The sequence below is a fragment of the Bradysia coprophila genome, unplaced genomic scaffold (genome assembly GCF_014529535.1).
Source record: "Bradysia coprophila strain Holo2 unplaced genomic scaffold, BU_Bcop_v1 contig_732, whole genome shotgun sequence".
Lineage (NCBI taxonomy): Eukaryota > Metazoa > Arthropoda > Insecta > Diptera > Sciaridae > Bradysia > Bradysia coprophila.
In genome coordinates this window covers 2,126,339-2,148,427 of record NW_023503972.1, presented here as the reverse complement: position 1 = coordinate 2,148,427, position 22,089 = coordinate 2,126,339, and the positions used below count along the sequence as shown (strand labels likewise).

The 22,089-nt window shown below is 31.7% G+C and overlaps 1 protein-coding gene across 1 annotated transcript in view; it reads right to left on the bottom strand.

Moving 5' to 3' along the window:
• The window catches only part of LOC119084002 (probable WRKY transcription factor protein 1), a 140,751-nt gene extending 126,782 nt beyond the window's left edge, over positions 1-13,969 (bottom strand). The window contains exons 1-2 of the mRNA XM_037193814.1: positions 13,510-13,969; positions 976-1,033 (exon numbers count right to left, since the gene is read on the bottom strand). The gene's annotated coding sequence lies outside the window, so the exon portion shown is untranslated. The remainder of the gene's footprint in view (positions 1-975; positions 1,034-13,509) is intronic.
• Positions 13,970-22,089: the final 8,120 nt, after the last annotated feature.

The following is a 22,089-nucleotide window of genomic DNA, read 5'->3' as shown; positions in this document are numbered from 1 at the left end:
AGATGTATCTCTATCATATCATGGCTGAGAATTTGGTCAATTTCGAAAGATGTCCGCTGACAAAAAACTGTTTACTTTGCACTTTTTTATTTGTAACACACAAAAATATGATTCGAAAAAAAGTTAATTTAAATTTTACGGCAAAAAAAAATTAATCAGAAAAACCTTCATCACAGAAGCTATACAATAGTAGCATGCACATATTATTTACCGTGTTAAATATATGTGATGTTAGCTCTGTGAGCACACACAAACACACACGCTTTATAATATAAAAATACAAAAATTGGAAACCTCTAAGCGGAAATAAATAATTTGGCAAATTCATTAAGCCTTAATAGCACATGAGAATTTCATTTCAAAACACCACAAAACATAACGAAAAAGATCTTCAAGCTAAATTAATTATCACGTCTAAAATGAAATAATAAAAAAAAGAGTTTTGTGATTTTCGTACTAAAAATAAAAATTATTCCAATCCAGTCTGAAGGCCAATGCAATGGTGAATATAAATGTGGTGAGATTTCTTTTCCCACTAAATAATAATACAAAAAAATCAGCAGCAGCAGCCACACACATTAACACAGCGAATTTTAACTCTTTTTCGTTTGTAAATATTTTTTTTTGTTTTGTTTTCAAGTTTATTAGCATAATAATCATAAATCATAATGAAGAAAAAAAAACTCTTAAAGCTTAAGATAAAAAGGGTTACGTCAATGAACTCTTAAATTTATATCTGTATGCAGATATTGTACCAGTAGGTATATATACCAAGTTATATACGCGAAACTATAGCACCAACGAGATTTGTGTAACAATTATAATATCAAATCAAAAATTCAAAATCAAAAATCAAACCGAAAAAAAACAACAAAATTTTCAAACAAAAATACCGTTTCATATCTTACATAATTAGGTCTCTTTATTGTATTAAACAATGAATTCCACTCAAAAAAATAGTGTTTCTCTTCTTACCTGCTATAACAGCCACTGCTGCTATACAAAAAATTGGACCGTATTATTGTCCGAACGACTGAAAATAGAAAATGATTGATGTGCATTAGTCAAAAGTTTGTGACTGTTAACCTATCATTATAATTGCCTCGAAAACTGTATATAAATTCGTCTCATTGTTTGGTGGCTATACGAATAATACGAACAAAAATCTTCAAATTATAAAGATTCGTTAATTACCAATTTTGTTCATTCATTAAGTGCTGGACCTATATGACCGGGACAATTGCTATGTTGGAGTTTTATTCGTTTTTCTTCTTCTTCTCTCTGCCGTTAATGAGCTTGTGAGCAGCATTTTAGCATCGCTAATTAGTCAATGTTTTTTTTTGTCTTTATTATATTATTGTTTCGAGAAACAATTCCAAATTTATAATCTTTCACATAAAATTATTTTGAATTGGACACCGACAACAATGCATTAGGATTCACATGATCATTGAACGAAAAGTATTGTTTTTGTGTCATATCGTTGTGATCCCAAAGATGAAAGATAGGCCACAACGGTTCAATAAAAAAGTCATGCAACTTCTCATCATAGCATAAATTACCGTAAATTAAGTACCACAAATGTTTGAGACTGTGAAGCCCAAACAAATTGATTGCACGACAAGTACTGGAGACTTCAAACTTGGCAGACTGACTCCTCGAAATTTGTTTTATTTGCATGCGTTATTTGACGCATCATTTCTTTTTTGTGAGTTTTTGAGTGGAAAATATTGAAATTCTTTCAAAATATAGTCGTCCCGAGCGAAGCCTGGGGTACTCTACTAAATAGAGAATCTTTTGCAAGCTTTGGGCTCTATGATTATCAATGTTTCCTACAGTGAACGACATCTCAAATGTCTCATTGACATTTTTTTCAGAGAATGTCATTGTGAATTTGCAATGACACAATAAAATTCTCAGAAAAATTTGACAGTGAGACATTTGAGATGTCGTTCACTGTAATTGATATTTTTCATTTAATATCCAAAAACATCAAATTTTTTAAAAACTAATAATAAAAAAAGTTGACATTAGGTTGTTCTGGCTCAACACAGCAGAAATTACCTTGAATCATTCAAATTTCATTGTTGTAACATCGACGGATTAACCATGGCTATTGCAACAAGATCACTCTGAACAACAGATGGTCTGAACATTGAATCGATGCACTAGATTACCGTAGATAACTATTTGCCCTAACATTTCATAAACAGTAATCGCCACATTTACGATTAAATCTGTTACTCCGTTTGTTCGCATCTTTTAATGTTTGGTGGAAAATCTTTTACTTCTTTCGTTGAATAATACATTTTCCAATATATAAGACAGCACTGACCAGAATTCATTTCTTATTTTCGTTGTCAATGCAGATAATAGATGACTAGTAGTTTCTAGCACGGCCTTATGAAAGTTTATGAGAAATAGTATCAGGAATGACGTAGGATCAGAACAGGGCTTACTTTAGAGAATTTTAATTCTGAAAATTCCGAAAATTCTGAAAAAATTCCGAAAAAGTTCCGAAAAATTCTGAAATAATTTTTCGGAATTTTTCAGAACTTTTTCGGAATTTTTTCAGAATTTTCGGAATTTTCAGAATTAAAATTCTCTAAAGTAAGCCCTGGATCAGAATGAATAAACTTAAACACTAAATGAAATTGGAAAAAAAAAATGAAAACTGAAATTATTTCGAGTATATTTAGAGCAATTTACTGTCTGCTCGATGTCTTAACATTTTAGTTTTACTTCTAATGAAATGCTAATGAAAAATTATCTCAATATTTAATTGCCATCTTCCTATAGCCATTCAGCCACTTTACATAACACCATAAAAAACGATTTCATTCTCAATTTCTCGTGTAGATGGTGTATGGCATGGCAGGCACTATTATCATTATTATTACACATTAAACTAAATGAAATTGCATTATTATAATTTTATTAGAAAACCTTTGACGTTTATGTGCTTTACTAGTTGAGTGTTGTATTTAATAAATTTTTTAACAAATTGTCGCGTGTTATTTTAAATGCTAAATGTATGCGCGCTATCACCGACAATTAAGGCGTGGGCGTACAAAGGCTATACGCATAAATTTTTCGCAAGAGTTTTATTATTGTAAATAAAATTTCTCGATAAAATAAAACGAACTTTAATTAAACGAATTCGATAATAATAATATTTTGCCGATGTTGGGCTGATATGCAAAAAATATTATAAAGATATTTATCCATCAGGCACCGCCTCAGTAAAACTAAATTAACTTATCTGTCTAGGGTGGGTCGAATTTTTATTTTCCTCGTTTTGTGTAAAAGAGCTCACAAAAGATTAATTAATTTTCATTCTGAATGTTGTATTGCTTTGGTGGTGTTTCGAACATTAGTTCCAAATTTCAATTTGATTAGTATTTTGTATAAGGAAAATGTCACTTTGTGGGTTATTGTGAATGACTCGGCGCGAAATTACTCAACACCTTCATGCACAACAATTAATGAATTCTTTTACAAAACGGTTAGTCATCTGTTATCGACAGTGATGATGTATAGATAAACGATATGAAATCTGGTTTGATTATGACTTATATAGCAAAATGTTGTATGTTAAAACAAAAGAAGTAAAAGATTATGTGTCGAAAACAACAACGACACATTAAACAAAAGAACTCGCTACGAGAGTAGTTAATAGTTATTATAGTGAGTAAAGACGACATTTGTAAAAATGCTCTACTGCTTATAAAATCGTCTTTCTAACTTGTAATAACTGGAACTTAACTGGAATTTTTCGCGTATGATGTGGAATGACAATTTTCGGTTGCCAGAATTCTGGCGCCAGCATGATTCACAATAATAAGGAAAATTACAAATTTTGTATAAGGAAAATGTCACTTTGTGATTCATTGTGAATGAAACCGGCGCGAAATTCCTCATTACCCAATTTTTACATTTTTTGTCCAATATTTCCATTAAGTCACGTGTTATGAAATAGATATTGTGAATACCATAGTACAGTGCTGATTTGACTAGGGATTTCTCTTGTATAGGAAACGGCTGGCCTGTAGAGACGCTAAAATTTGATTTCAATACTTCATTCTTTGCACTGTATTTTTAGGTTATATAACTTCACTCTGGTGAAATATCCATGAAATGTCATAGCTGTGAAGTTGGTTCACAAAAAACAAAAATTCTGTTACAATTGATCTTTAGTTTCCAAACAGCATTATCATATAACAAAACTTACGATAAAACTAAAGAAGTACTAGATTCGGTATCGATCAATATGCGATACTTTAAACAAAGAAAGTTAGAGATTTAATGATTTAGGAGGAAGACGAGGATTTAATGCCTTTAATCACTATTTTTCAACTTATTTGTGTGTCGAGTCTCACATTGAAGTATTTAGAAATTGACTAAAAATTGTAATCAGAAACAAAGAGAACGTTTTACTAAAGAGGCTGGAGTGGTCACTCCCATTTAGTTAACTTGTCCCTTGGATAAAAGGATATTTTTGGTAAAAGGGAACTTCTTAAATTTATCTCGGAAATTAACAAAAGATCACTGCCGATGGATAAACCGGCCAATGGTAAAGACATTATTTTTGGTTGAAAAAATCACTCTTTCCACCCACTCTATAAATCCTCTACAAGTCTACATACAACTATAAAATCTGATTTTTGGTACATTACGCGAGAGGTAAGGCAAATGTAAAAACTATTAACGAAATAAATTTTAAAGTTCACAATAATCACATTCATATCAAACACACCCACAATGCTACATACAATTTTGTCTTCTTTTTATTTTATCATTTTATAATAGCTCGTGTGTACTTGCATGGGATGCAGAATTTGCAGATGTTGAGTGGAATATAATACATTTTGAAATATTTATTTGCAATTAGTGAAACAATTTACGATTATAGCGAGCATAGTTTACGGTCAAAGGAGTCATTAACGAATGAAAAGAGTAAAATTTAAATTCGGGAGGTTGGATGGGCAATTTCGATGAGTAACATATCAATCTCACTGTAAAATTATGTCAGCTTTGTTTATAAAATGAAGCAATTTGCCAGGGACATTGATCTCTCGTGAGTAATGAAATTAGAATCGAGGAACAGATTTTTCTCTATCGCGAATATTGAAGCCCATTAGTAATTAAGAGACATTCAGTTGCACCTATTTTTGTGATTGACTGTCTTTCTGTTACTGTTGAAATCTGCAATCAACGCCATGTTTCATATGAATTTAATATTTCAAAGAATTTTTTTTTTGTTCAATGAACAACACACGAAAAATGTAATTGAATAATTCATTACATTGTGGTAATTGTGGTATTTTATTATGAGATTCGAACGAGGTCTTCGAAACATTTGAGCAAAATGCAATGTCAAGCTAATTCAGCGCGAAGGTGTTGCTTCATGCATAATTGAATGGTGGAATAATATCGTGGAAGAGCGGTATGTCGTTTCTCTATAGTCTTCATTTGAAATTCAGTTGAAAGAGACAAATCAACAGAATAATAAATTTTTGTTTGATGAATTGATGAAGAAGGTTAATTCCTGATTGTTTTTAAATTCTGTGTGTGGTGACTAATACAATTCGAAAAACGTGTAACTTCTGCCGATATGTTTAATTCATTTAATTAAAACTGATGTAATTGAATGAAGTGTGTCGTCGCTCACAGCACAAAAAGGAAACGGAACAATGCAATCAAAGAGACGTCACACAGAGTTTCATCAATACGATACTTGTTACTTGTTATGGTCTGTTCAGCGAATCAATTGTCAGAGTAACTGTACGATCACTTTTCGTTTGAAGATTTTTTATTTCTATTCTGTGCTAACGTGAATGAACTATTATTGAATGGTCAGCTTTTGAAGGTTCGGTCGGTTGAAGTAGGCTAATACTTTCATTGTTCATATCAAGAGTCCCCAAATCTGACGGAATTTTGACTGTTTCGATTTTCTCTTTTATTTTCATTTTAAAATAAACTTTCCACAGACCGCTAGAATATCGCAAGTGTATTTATCGAATCTGTTACTTCTTTTAATAGAAGTTTTTTCAAAGAGAGTTGAACGAAAATCTTGAGGTTATCGACGTCTTTACCATAGGGGTTAGCATAAGTAGCATAGAAGTTAGATCATTCTAGGGCTTGAAATTCTGCTAGTTCCATTTATCAGATTTTCAAAGCTCAAAATTTCCTAAACTGTTTTATAATAATTCCAACGGTTTTTCCAAAACTATTGGGTAGTAAATATGAGTCAAAAAAGGAAAGGGAACATGTGACGCAGATCTCTTTGTTTACTCCCAAAACATTGGTTTAGGTGACGACGTCTGCGCAGGTGGTAAATTTCTTTACCGAATTTACTAAAATTTACCTAATTTTGTTAAATTCCGGGGGGAGGTATTTGTAAATTTCTTTGGCAAATGAATTTCAAAAAGACGATTTTCAAGGGTTTTCCTTTAGTTTTCCAAGGATTTTTCTGAATCTGAATGGATTTTCAAACATTTTGCAGGTTCTTTTTTATGATTTTCTGTGAATTTTTTTATGAATTTGAGGATTTGGTTTCGTAAAATTTTGAAGGATTTTCTAAGAATTTTCTTTTGAATGACGAAGGATTTTCTATGAATATTTTCGTCTCAGTAAATTCTTTAAATAAATTTATTAACAATAAGCCCTGATTATGCGCCGAATACAGAGATTTGAACGACTGAAAAATATTCGTTTTTTGATGATTTCTCTGAACCAAAATCGTGTTTTGAAAAAGTAAAACCAATAAAGTACGCAAAAATGTGGTACACTTAATGGAAAAATTGGTTTGTAGGTGATAACTTATCCCACCTGGAGAAACCTTTGCAGATTCTGTAAATTCTTATAAATTATTTAGGCTGCAAATTTGCAAAGGGTCCATTGCTCTTAAAAATTGAGTCAAAAGCAACAGATAGAAACCTTTGAGAAAATTTAAAAAGTGTGGACAGAAATTACTTATAAGAAAAACATCGTTGAGGAAAAACGCCGAGTCGTCTGCCATTTGTGAAGTATTATTTTGTGTGAAAGGTCGTCGTTCAGGGACAGAATTCTTAAATTTTTTTTTTAATTTCCTCCTCGCTTAATTCTTCGTGCAAATCTGTTAACAATAATCGTATAAAACAGTACGTATTAAGTCGAGAACATAAAAATGTTAAATAAAGGAAATCGTGACCTAAGACAAGGATAACTGACCTCACCGATCACCGATACATTACACTCAATAATATTGAAAATATAATTTTTTTTTATTAATTTGAAAATCATAAATTGGTTTCACTTTTATTGTACTTTTAATATCCACCTTATGAAACGCCATGCAGTATAAAAAAAAGAATTGTAAATCATTTAATTATTGTGCAATTAACCTGCTCATGTAATTTTCTTTAATTTGAAAATGAAAAAAAAAATTGTGCATGGAACAAACACAAAACTCTGTAAATTTATGCGAATATTTATAGAGAAAATTTTTTTATTATTATTATTTTCGTATTTAATAAAATTGTAATTCATAAATTAAATTTTACACTTGGTAGACATAAGTTTATTATATAAAAAAATGGATTTTAATTATTTTTTTTATTTAATAAAAATATTGTTTTTTACCCAGACACGATAACTAAATACTTTTGCTTTTTTCGCTTCTCTTTATAATGAAAAATTTTAATTCAAAGACCAAACTTTTTTATGGTATTTTGTTTTGGATTTTCATTTTCTTTTATTTCGCTTTTCGAATTCGTTTAATTGAATTTTAATTGCATTAACGGATTGATGTGTTTATAATAATTGTCTGTACACGGTTATACTCCCAATGTTTATACATAAATTTACGTTTTCGTATCTAACGTTTTGCTTCGATTTAATAGTTATACCCGATAAAACAAAACAGCAGTTGTTAATTTTGATGAGAAAAAAAATGAGAAATAGGCGCAGTATAACTCAACTCATGTACTGATTATTATTTGATCGAGAAGGTGTGTCGTTCGTAATATAAGTTTTTTTCTTCTAACGTTTCATTTAGAATCTATTTTTATGTTAATTTGCATGTTGTATACATAATAACGTTTTATGTGTTGATTGTAATCAAAACAATAGCACAGGTTAAGTTATGAGTGCATTAAAATCGAATATGCCGCCTGAAATTAAGCATTCCATTTAAAAAACAGTTCGTGAAAATTATATTTCCTTTATTAGGGAAGGGATTGTGGTCTTTCCCTCCTTAGTAAAGAAAAGCGTTATACTACAATCGGGAAATATTTCTTATTACGATGAGTAAAAGCACGTTGGGCTGAAGCCATCGGATACTTTTACTCATCTGGATACGAAATATCAAATTCCTTCCATGTTATAGTAAAGTACTATTTCTAAAGGCTTCGTCGTTTTATCGCTAAACGACAGCAAAAATAAGCGACTAGCTCTGGTAATGTTGTCTTATCTATCTAAATCGTAAAACTTATGAAGTAATAGATTTTCAGAATATTTTCTCTTGAATTTCATCAAGAGTACTGACAGATTCGATAATTACACTAAATGTTAACATTCTCAGAAGTTGACAGCTCGCGAAGTGAGGTATTTGTTTAGAATTTTTTCAGTGTCACTTCACTTGAATAATAGTTTTTTTAGTGTACTATTTTTTAGCCGATACAAAAGTGACCAACTTAGCTATTGCTAAGTCACAGGATCAACCTTAAAACCGAAAAAAATAATTTCGTCAAATTCTTCGAATTAAACTTAAGCAAAAATTATGGTTAACTATCACACTGACGGTAGATTTAGGCATGTTCACTAAAAAATATCATCAATCGATGATAAAATTTCAAAATAATCGATACAATATCAATCGAATGTTTTATCGATAATCGATATTCGAAGACAATAATCGATTATCAACAATTAATTATCGATTGTCAATAAAACATTCGATTGATATTTGTCAATTACTGAAGCTCGGAACCATCCGTGTTTTAACAAAAATATTAGATTGACACCCAAACAAACTAATTTGGTTAGAAAACAACCTTAAAGAGCCAGTGGAGGTAAGCTTTGGCCGGCTTTAATTTACTAAGACAATTTCATCTTAATCCTTTTTATCGATACTTATCCGATTATCAACAATCAAATATCGATTATCGATAAAACGTTCGATTGATATTGACTTTTGAAAGATATCGATAATCGATTTCCAAGAAATAATCGATATTTTATCAATCGAATGAATTATCGAACATGCCTAGGTAGATTTATTACTTTAATAATAATTCTACAAACTGCGAATGCAAATATCACAATAAATTGCACTCAACACAATTAAAGGCTGTGAAATAGTAGACAAAGTGCGTTTAATGAGATCATCACAATGACTAACTCCCGTAATACTCCCGTTACGATGTCAAATGTCATAAGTCGGATCAATCAGATATAACAATTTTAATCGTGAGGGATGAACAAATTAAGCGAAACTCTGGATACTTTGATTTTATATAAAATGTTCTTTAATACTAATGAAGTAAAGTATTCCTCATCAATCTTCAAAAAAAATCTAACAAAAGAAGTAACAGATTCGATAATTATACTGGTAAATGCTTGCTTGCTGTGTGAAAGGTTTAAAGACTTGAATTTCTTTAATGTAAAGCTACTGGATTCAAAGACGGAAGACCTGGCGAAAAGTACAACCAAAACTTTCAAAAATAAACATTTTCAAAGTAACAGAAAATGTCAAAAATCCAACCAAAAAGTGGCTGATTTCAAACAGTGACTCTGGATAGACTCTGGATTTCGGATAGATTTTAAAATTTAGTTTTCTCTAAAATCGAGTAGTACAATAATTTACCGCTAAGCGACGCCCCATATGTTGCAAGTCGCCAATATAGACGATACCCAAAATTCAAATAATTTACTCAAAACCTAACCACAGAAATGCCGACAGTTCTTTGAAATAACGAAGCTAAAAGTCAATCAATTTGTAATCTTGTTGTATACGTTGAGATTGATGTCGATGAATCACATCTATGATGAACATTGTGTAATTGTTCAAATATTAGCTCAGTCTATATTTGAGCAATGGATTCATTAACACCAAACAGTTATTCACTCACTGCTTAGCTCAAGAAAAAAGAATTCACCACAACTCTATACCCGGAAAGGAAGCACAAAATCTATCGTCGAAGAACGTCTTCGATCAAACAAAAATTTTTATTTTAAATTTCCATTGTTTGGCTAAAAAATCATAAATCTATGCCACATAGAGCAAATGTTATATACACACAAACACAAGCTTTCCGTTAAAATGTGAATTTCGTATTCAATGTGAGCGGCTCTTTTACATTTGAATAAAATAACCAAAAAAAAGAGAATTTTGTAACCTTGACCTTATGGCGGTTTTTAGGCAGTCATCTCTTTTCATTGCAAGCTTTTTGTCACCTCAAAAGAAGCCACCGTGTGCCCAACAATAATTTATAAAAAATATTATGCTGGATATGACACACACCTGTTGCATCGCCGTTTTTTTTTGTTCTCTTCATCTTTCTTTACAAAAAAAACTTTTTTTTTGTTTTTTAATAAAAATATAATTTTGTTTCTCTGCTGGTAAGCAGCATGGTCATGGTGTGCCTTATTTAATGCGATTGTCTGTATTTAAGATGCGCTTCTCTTCTGTTGTGGTTCTGTGTGTCGTATACAAATAAATTAGTTTGGTTCTTCGTTGCTTTAATGGACACACACAAAAAAATGTTTTTGTTTTGTTAAATGCATTTTTTCCCGTCCGAAAAAAGGCAGTTTAATATTAAGCGCCGACATACCACACAACATAAAAATACTTAAATCACATTAATATTACATGGGAAAACACACAGTGTAAGGTTTGTGTTGTATTATATTTCTCTCTTCTTGGTTTTTATTTTAATAAATATATGGGAAGTGCAGCACTGAGTGTACACACAAAGGTGTCAATATTTGTTTAAGAAATTTACAATGCTACCTGAAAGGTATAATGACATGCTAAATAATTTATTATTTAATGTTATTATGGTCAATTAATAGGCATTTAAAGTTGAGTGTGATTTAAACGAACGGTGAATGTATATGGAATGGTTTCGGATGTAATGACGGTGCGAGATGTAGAAATTTTTACGTTTTTGTAGTTCAAGAGCAAGAAACCATAACTAACAGCCAACATTTCCGCATGGAATGCGGCCTGAAATCGGGCTTTGGATAGAGATGTTCAATCAGTTAGTTATACTGCGTTAAGCTCTTAGATCTTTCGGACTTTTGAGCGAATTATTTTATCGGTCCCAACCCGTCTTCACATAACTCATTGATACAAAGGAAAACTGGCGCATAGCAGTCTGCTATAACCCTTTGATAAATGTTGATAGTTCGCGTGATAGTTCATTCAAATACAAATATGACGACACCACATCGACAGATGGGAATTCAAATCGGCTTATACTTTTAAGATGTTTAGTAAAACAGGAAAAAATTGTCTATTCTTTTACTGACATCACGATTTGTTGCTACTGCGGTTTTTTGTTGCACACAATTCTGATCAACAATTTGAAGTTTAATCTTCGGATATTCTTGTGATCACTAAATAAGTTGAGGAAGATAAAGGTCATATCGTACAGGGAAATGACCTGAGTGGTGCAACTAAAGCAGAGAATGAAGCATCCTTATTTCGGACTGATATTCAAAATTTCATTTGTTTCCATTCTGATCAATTGTGTTGGTTATCACGACTATTCTCAAAGGTTTGTATTGTTCAAGTCGTCGGGAAAATATGAGATCGGATGATAAAATGTGCTCCGTAGGTATGCCAGTGCACAATAATATCTAAACAGATTGTTTGAAAATCAAGAGACAAATCTTTTTACAAATTTAAAATTTCTGAATATTGAGGAAATTAACGAAATGAAGGAAAATTAGGCCACGTCATCAGATTCAACATTTCGTTAATTTTATTAGAAAAACTTGGAAAATGTTAAATCATTACATGATCAGTCTAACGTCAACGAAAATGTTAAAATCAGTGACAGTAATACTTCTTCGTGACGGCGAGACCTGGACACTAGTATTATAATACGTCATCTGTTATTGACAATGACGACAAAAAATAACGATACCAGAGACTTATGGCGACTTATATAGCAAAAAATATGTTTCAAAACAAATGAAGTAAAAGATTTTAAATCTAGGAATATGTGAACGAATTAACAGATTTATACTTTTCCGACTCACGATCTTTCTAGATGAATACCCATTCAAAATTGCGATAAATATTTGTTTTGCAAGAAGAGCTTACAACGTACGCTTTCTTAAAAAATTAAAATTAAAATGAGGCACAAAACTTTGTAATCACCTCGTATTTTTCAGTACAGCATTGAGTTTAAAAAAAACCTTCAGAATTGTTTTTTGATCAATTTAATATCGTTACAAAAGCACGAGCTTTTTAGTTGCATTTGTGAAGAGTCAATTTTTAAAAAACCTTTACCAAGATAAAACTCCTCGAGGCTTCATAACTTTGTACCACAGAGCAGGTATGAAAATGCGATTGATGAAACTAATTTTTATTTCCTTCCCGTGAATTTTGTTTAGATTTTAATTGAAAAATCCGAGTAAGGATCTGCACTTTTAAGGCTAGTACACAGTTCATGGAAAATACTTGCAAAGTGGACACATGCAAAATATTGACAGAACACATATTCGAGGGCAACATTACTAAAGGACATACCTCCGACACATAGAGTTACACTCGAGAGGTGGCATGGTGGCGCTGTCGATCAAAGGAGACCACATAATTATATGGGAAACCAGACATGTTCAAATAATGACAGCGCCACCTTGGCACCTCTCGAGTATAACTCTATGCTCCGATATGTCAGAAACTACTGAACCGATTTTGATAAAAACAAAATTGCCTGAAAGGCTCACAATTCATATCTTTTTACTACCTTTCAGGGAGAAAAATGTATCTGAATCGGTTCAGTAGTTTCTGAGATATCGGAGATATATCCTTTAGTGATATTGCACGCGATAGGCGTTATCTGTCAAATATTTTGCAAGCATTTAACAACGGTCGATTTTGCATGCATTTTGAACGAACTGTGTACTCAACTTTAAAATTGAACAGTCTGATCTTTCTCTTCGGTTATTTCTTTTCTTCTGTAAAATGTTCGACTGTACAGTTAAGTACACAGTTTGTGGAACTATTCAGTAAAAATGTTTAAAATGTACGATCATAGTATGTTCACTTAAAATGTATGAGCCATACGTCAAATTGTTTTAATGCATGATGTAAACTCTCATTTGTAGGCATTTTCCGTGCTCTCATGAACTGTACACTATCCCTAATATTTTGAAAGAACAAGAATTTTCAAATCTACGTCAAATATCTCTGAAAATCAGCTAACGTTTTCAATCTAATCAGAAAGAAGCTTTGAAGAACTAACTCAAAATTTCGTATTCTCTTCTTATGCTAAGCCTAAAAGCTAAACTTACCAGGCAATAATGGTTATCCAAACAGCAATCGTATCCAAAACAAACAAAAAAAAATTGCCAAAGTGAAAAGCAAAACAACAAATTCAAAATTGTTCAAATTATGCCGAAAGAAATCAACACAATGTCACCTCAATTTGATAAATTAAATAAAAAAAAACAATGTGCCGCAAGTCGGTACCGATAATTAACAACTTAATTATATCTTCTAACAATTTTTTTTTATATTTTTATTTTTCCATCATCACACACAATGAGCTTTCACAACGTTTATGAAAATAAAAAAGTAAACAGAAAAAAAACGATTTTCTCGTCACAGAATTTTTTTTTTAAATATAAATACAAATCTGCGCGAGGTAATTAGAAAATATTTTACCCGAGTATTGGCAAAATGTAGTCATTAACCGGAAAATTTATTTAATTTTTTTTAGCGAAAACTTTTTTTTACAACAAGACATCAAGCTTGAACACGGTATGTACGGATATTTCGATTTTTTAATGTTTTAATGTTCAGTTCAGTTACCTAAAGTATATTGTTTTTCCAATGCAATAATTTTCTTTGCAAAATCATATTTTTATTCATTCATTCAACCAACAACAACACCGAGCATATTACATCGATTTTCACTTTAGTCACAAAAATTTCTATTTAAAACCAATGGGAATTTAACGATAGATATTTTGCCGATTATTAGCATCCACTATGTTAATTATAGAAATAAAATAACAAAAATGTCTATCGTTGAACGTTTAACCGAAATTATACACACAAAAAAATCTTGCGAAAAATTTCAGTTTTCTTTTCTATCGTATTTAATGTCGATAATTATTGAGGAACCGTTTATAGTTCAATCGGTTAATATTTTCGATCCACCAAACATAAAAAGCGAACCAATTTAACCACAATAATACGATGACGATCTGAACAGTTGTACGAATATTATTCAAAAAACTTTAAGACAAAAGAAGAAGCACGATGCAAAAAAAAAATAACAAACAAACAAATGAAAGAAAAAGAAATGTACAGCTAAGACCCACTAACGTATTCCTAGCGTACCTCTAAACCGACTGACCGAGTAATACAGTATTTCCATCCAAAACGACGCGCGTTTCTGCAGATGTATATACCTTTAACTTAAACAAAACCACACACCGCAGTCAGGGACGTTTCTTTTCAAACTATAAAACTTATAGATACACATATACCGAAAGAGCCGATAAAACGGTTCTTTGATTGTTTGTGTTGTTTGTGCATGGGTATCGTTGGATGGAAGAAAAAAAAATATTTATGTGAAAATAAAGCGAAGAACAAAAAAAAAGTTTTCAATAATGAATCTTTCGATGTGTATGGGTGTTGAACACAGGTGAAATATAATGTATGTCTTGCCGTACAAGCCGCATATATATTTATAATGTTGGTGTTGGGAATATATCTTTTCTGAATTCAAATTGAAAAGATGTTGAGCATATGCAGAGGAAATTTGTGTATGGGAAATTTGATCGTTTGAATTTAACAGTGTAAACAGTGTGGACCGAAAGCTATCATATGTGTGGCTTTTTTAGAAGGGTGTCGTTGCTCTGGGTTTGTTTATAACTTTTCATGTTTACCAGGGAATATCGCCATAGTTTCTTCATCAGAGACATTTCCTAATTTTTCTCATGATTCCTACATTTTCCCATTTTTTTGAAAATGTTCCCATTTTTATGACAAAATTTTGGAAAATTTTCTTTATAAAAATAAAATTTGGAAAAATTCGGGAAAAATTAGGAAAATCTGAGAAAATATGGAAAAACGTTGTGCCAAAAATGATCCGTGATTCAATACGCAAAGCTAAAATATTTCTGTCTTGAAATAGTTGAGTCCATTCACTTTAAAGCTCATCCGTAAAGCACTTCCGTTTTTGCCGGATTTTCCAAGTTCACCTACCTACATCGATGGTAACTTTACTTTACTACACTGATCATATTGAGGATTGTTCCAGAGACACAATACACCTCTTGATATTTGCTTTACGTCCGATTTCCCAATATTGCTCACATTGCAATATATTGCATTACATAGAAGTTAGGATTTCGATCAGCATTTATATGATGGATTAAAAGAGTTTTTTTTAACTTACACTTAGGTCACTCCACAAATTTTTTAGTCAATTTAGTCCAGCACTTCAATGACAACTTTTAGTCATCCATATGCCCCCTACATACAAAATGTGTGTGGAGTGTCAAACCTCTAGTTTCAGGGCTTTATTCCTAAAAATTCTGAAAATTTGTCTAAAAAACATGTTTGGTAATGAACTTACATTTTCGTTTATGTTTCGCTATAGGTACATACACAAAGGTAAATTCGGGAAAAGGTCCGCAAAATTCTGAATTTCAGAATTTTTCAAAATTTTCAGACGTCAGTAGCAAAGAAATGACCAAACTCTATGAGCTTAGACGTCTGACGTCTGAAAATTTTGAAAAATTCTGAAATTCAGAATTTTGCGGACCTTTTCCCGAATTTTTCAGAATTAAAGTTTCCAAAAAAAACCCTGTTTTGTTCCCTAAATCCGTTCCAGGATACTAAATCATATCGATCCTATCCCTATACTCAATAAAGCGACATCGTTTTAAGTAATTTTCCTCTCTTTCTCTCTCATTTGCAACCAAAAAGCTTTCTCCCGTACCGAAAAGCAGCAACGACATATTAAATATCGTAACCTATACCAACATATAATCATTAGTTGGAACATTTTCACATTATTGTCAATTAAAACTTCTATTCTCTGTGTGTATATATATGCACGAACCTCTACATTAACCTACTCCTTCCTTCTTTTTATTTCAAAGAACAACGGTGCTTGTAGTACTAACAAATGTGAGACCGGTTTGTTTTTCAAATACAAATGCGAAATACGGTCTGTTTTTATAGAAGTGGTATATAATGTTAAAATACCAGCGCAGCGGTATGAACGGTATACACAAATTTCGAAAAGGTTTCAAATTTTCGATTTTTAATTTCTTCTGTATACTGACTAAAACCAGTGTTAATGTTGGTAGATATAATTTAATAGATTCAGAGGTTGTTGCTTTTTTTATCCGTCATAAATAACATTTATTGATGTATGAGAGTATCATGTTAATGTCTATCGTTCGCTATGTATAGATTATACACAGAGCGCAGAGCAACTTTAATAAAATACAAAAATAAATATCGCGCTATTCAACAATGCATTATTATTAGTTTGAGGTGACTGAATTTTTGGTTCAAACTGAAAAAAAAAATTACCATTATTTATGCATACCAGCCAACCATTACAGATAGATAGATGGATATGCATACCATTGAAACGTGTTATAAATATCGACATGATGGAAAGATATATAATTTATAATTGCTGTAAGAAATGTTAATCGCTTTTCGTTATAAAAATTGTTGTATCGAAGCGAAAAAGAAATATTAAATATGTTGCATTGGTGTAGGTAAGTGTTGTTGGTCGAGTTCTGAGTTGATTTGAGTGGGATACGGTTTACATATTGTGTATATATATAAACCAGAAGAGTTCAAAATATATTAATTACAAAATAATCCAATTAGCCTCAAATGCATCCGATGTAATCGTAAAACATCATTAAAACAATAGAGTTCAATGCTTGTACATTGCACGAACCTCCAGCCACTTTGTTCTTATACGTATACTATCACTATTACTTACACTGAATGCTGCTATCTTGTTTTAAATTATGCATATTCATCAAGTGGAAGTAAAACTTTTGCTCTATGCTGTGCACTACATTATATATGTATGCATTGTGATAATGTGTTATACACAGAGCTGCAATTAAAATGAAATTTTAATTATAAAGAACACGGAAGTGTCTGGTCAAGTTCATAGTTTAAATGGTATGCGGTTTTTGAGCTCGGTCGTAGCAGTCACATTGAATCATATGAAATAAAAGTGAATTTTAACGAATCGTTAAACCATATTTTGATTTAATTATATGTTGAAATGCGTAAATGTTTTGAATTTTGATTTGCTTGAGAATCGAGGTAGGAAGTCGAATCGGAAATTGAAACTTGCACATATGTGAGTGTATGACGGATCTGCCGATCTGCGAGTTACAAGGTCTACTCCTTGAATATGAATTTTAGAAAATTTTAAAAATGATAAAATTAAGAAAATTCGAGAAATTGATTTCTTGAAATACAGTGATCGTCAGTGAAATTTATGCATGAATTTGCTTAAGCTATTTTTGAATTGGTTTTCATCACATATGAAACAGATCGATCATTTCACACTGTAACAGAGTATAATGTGTGGAATGAGTACAGGTCATCTTACAGTGCTTTCAGGTGTAACCCAGTGCCGGACTGGCTCCAAAAAGCCCTTCGGGAAAAAGTTCAAAAAGCCCAACTTTTCGGGGGACCATTTCGTATTAGGCAGATGGGACTCTGAGTTTTATAAGCTCTAGGTAATATTTTTTAGTTTGATTTCATTTAAAAATAAAGTAATTACGAGGACATTCGTCATTGAAATACTGATTGATTCTTGAAAAAATGTTAAAGATAACTATTCTATTACCAATCTTTTAAATTATTTTGACGTTCATGCAAAGAATTTCACATTATCGCCAATGTTTAATTCAAATGTTAATTCATTCTACGAACTTTTACCTTAACTTTTAATTATTTTAAAACTCAAGTACTCAAGGTCGCAACGCAATCTGAAACGACCTGATGGTCCAGGGCCAATTTAAAAATTGACTGTTTTTATCTTCATTTTTTTTGGAAAAAGTAAGTTGTTGAAAAAGAAAATAAACTAAAAAAAATTGAAAAATGGAAATATTAAATTAATTAGTTTTCTGATACTGAGGTATTGGTATTGCCATTATATTCCTATTTTTGGGGTCGGACTTTTTGATTCCAAATCTTTTTTTTATTGGAAAATTTTATTGTTCGAAAACAGACTGTAAATTGTGACGTCTCAGTATCCTAGTTACCAGAAAATATTCAGACAAAATCCCGAAAATAAAGCCTCGAGAAGAAAAAATTTAAAAATATCAAAAAATATATAGGAAAAGACACAGGTCATAGGAAATAGATTAGGAAATCTCAACCAAAATAATAAAATTTAAAAATTTTAGTTTCAGCAAATCACTCATTCAAATATTGAAAATTTGATTCACAGCTAAAGTATAGGAGAATTTGAAAATACTAGTTTTAGAGCATCAATTACATAGCCAAAATAAAAAATGCGTTAGGCTCATTCCGGATGTGTGATTCACTGAAACTAAAATTTTGGCTGTGTGATTTTCTGAAATAGCAATTTTCGATTTTCCCTACTTCGGCTATGTGATTTCCTTTTTTTTCAAATTCCTTATTTGTCGGTGTGATTTCCGAAAACTACCATTTTTAAATTTTTTAAGTTTTGGCTGTGATTTCCTTTATTACGAAACGTTTTTGTGGTGTGACTCAGCTAACGACAAAAACTTCCAATATAGTGATTTAGAACTACAATGTGATTTCCTAAAACTATAACTTTCAAATGTCGAAGAATGTGTAACAAATACTGAATCTCTAAATTGTTGGAAAAACTAACAAAAAATTTATGTTTTTGAGAATTAATTTAGGTTCAACGTAACTAGGAAATATTGTGAGCTTCATTAGAGTTGGTATAATAAAGCAAATAAATATTTAATTTAAAACTACAATGAACAGCGCTCTCACATTTTTCGAGACATAAGTAATCCAACTTCCACTATTGCGAAATTAACAGATTTCACGACTATTGGGTAAAAGTTTTTCAAACGAGGTGTTTGAAATTGTGCAATGTTAGGTGCGGGCTAGTCGGGTTATCACCCGAACACAAATGGTTCTTTAAACAAAACGTTTTAAGATTTTGAATACAGCAGCTGGGTATTCACCCGAACTCAATCAATTTTTAAACGAAATTTTTCACACATTTCAATCGAGTCGAGTTTTTCAAACGAAATGTTTCAAACTTCTCAATTTCAGGTCCAGTTAAATAATAATCCTAGTGCAAATAGTTTTCCAAACGGAACATTTCAAACTTTTTAATGTTAGGTCCAGTCACCAGTCGGGTAATCACCCGCAAATAGTATTTCAAACAGAATGTTTCAATCTTTTCGATGTTAGGCCTAGTCGGGCCTAACCGACTTTTGGGGTAACTTTAACTCGTATCTTTAAAATAATCGAAAAATCATCAAACCGACAATATTTTTTTTGAAATTTCACCTTAAATCGCTCATTTCTTCCCAGGATTGCTGCATTATTAACGCCAGCAATACTAAGAACAATCTGGAACCGTTTTTGTATAAATTCTGTGAGAAATTAAAAAATATGGTTTTTCTCGTACCATCTTCTACACACTAGAAGGTCATCGAATCTGCAACCCGGTGAATCTTTACGTTATGTCCATATTCGTTTGAAAGCTCTTGAAATTCCCTTTAAAATGAGCTATGACACGACTATATTCCTTTCCAGTCACATATTTTAGAAAGCTTTAAATCCAAAAAAATTCTGAAAAAGTCATGGTCGGTAGCACTTTTTGTAATTGTTCAACGGTGACTCAAATTGTTTAAAATTTTGAAGTATGCCAAATTGTAGCCACGGTCTCTACGATTAATTATCATATACACTTAAGATATATTTTTCCGCACAGCCGACAGAACTAATCTCACTAGGCTTTGGGACCTAAAAAGTCGGTTTTCAGAGGTGCGCATGGGAGCTTGGAACTTCAAAATTTTTTTTTTGTTATTTTCGTGATCAGGGGACCATTCTTCATCAAACCTACCAGCAGGCCTTAAAAAATAAAAAAAAAACTTGCAAAACGCTACACCCTATTACGCATAGTGATTAAGGTGATTAGCCAGTGATTAACAACTGATTAACCATTGAAATCGTGATTTTTGAATTTATAACAGTCTTTTATCCCAAGTAATCACGGTGAATCGCTGTTTTAAATTTGGCGTAATCAAAGTGAGCAACCCCTCGAGAAATATCCACAAGAAAAGTGAACGTTATCGATTTTCCATCACCACACAAGCTAACCACCACACAGGCTGTTTCTTCAAAAGAATCCTCATCACCTTTGTCTCTCCCCACCAATCTTATGTATAGATTAACAGTCGATTCACCGCGGAAAGTAAATTCTAACGTCCCGCATAACGAATGCCAAGAAGCTGTAAAAACTTCTGGAGGACAGATCTCTTTCATGTACTTTAATGTCATTATGTGAACATGACCACAATTTGACACACTTTTTCCAGCCAAAAACATATCGAATCGAGTGAAATAAAGATCATCAAACCGAAAAATAAAAACAATTTTTTATTCGTGTCTTGTATGTTATTGAACGCCTATCTCCCTTAAATCAAAGACGCGAATATGTACAGAAAAAAATCAACTTTCCCAATATAATGTACGAATAATGAGTTTGTGGTCATCCAACATCTTTTTTCTCTGCTCATTCCTTCCATCTCTACAATCTTTTCTTTTAAAAAAAATGTTTATCCTCCACATAAACATGAAATCTTTTTTTTGTATAAATAAATTGGCAATATATTATATGGCCAGTCAATTAGAAAGGATCAATAACAACCATCTCCAGTCATTTAATATTAATGTTTACCATACAACGATTTTCAGATGAAGTACACATACCACCTAATTAAGTCATTACAAGAACGCAAGTTTAATGCATTATATATATCGCGATATGGCCCGTAACGGCCCGTTTGGATCAACAATTTAAATAAGACGAAATTCGAATAAAAATATAATTTACTATCAATAAAATTGCAACTCTCTGCCATGAGCATCCACGATACATTATTACATAATAATTTTTGTTCGTTCAGACAGGCAACCAACCGAAAATAAAAGAACCGCATATTATCGATCATTCTGGGTATGTACTTTGGGTATATTCGCACACCGTAAATATTAAAAATGTACCATTATCTTCGGGAGAGAAGACAACCTCACCGACCACCGATCTTCTCTCGGGGATACGCATATATGAATTTTTCATTTAATTTATGTTACATATCGAAATTTATGACGTTTTATGAAGACACATCATGTTTAACATGAGTTGATGATTTCGTCGTCGTCGTCTTCTTCATCTTTTTCCCTTGGTGTTGTTTACGAGATGAATTTTTTTTTTTGTTCTCTGTTTTCATATTGTAATTTAATATTTTATATATTATCATCATAGCAGGTCATAAACAATGCCACAAGTATACACTTCGCCATTATATGATGATGTTATACGTTGCTAATAAAAGCCACAAATCAAATTTCGGCAAAAGAAGTTAATTGAAGCAAAGTGTTTTTAAGTTTAATATCTTGATACATGCAAGCATTTACTGTGTGTTTTAAGGTAGTAGATTAGGGTGGATCGGTTTGGGACGTTGCATTCTTAGAATTCATTTTTACCATATTCACAGAGATGCTTTTCTCAATGATTTGTTTCTAGTTATCGATCTTATCTTCACTGCCATTGTCTACTTAAATTACTTAATTTACTTTACTTACGTTACCGGCGCTACAGCCAATTGTGAGCCTTGGCCTGGTCGAGA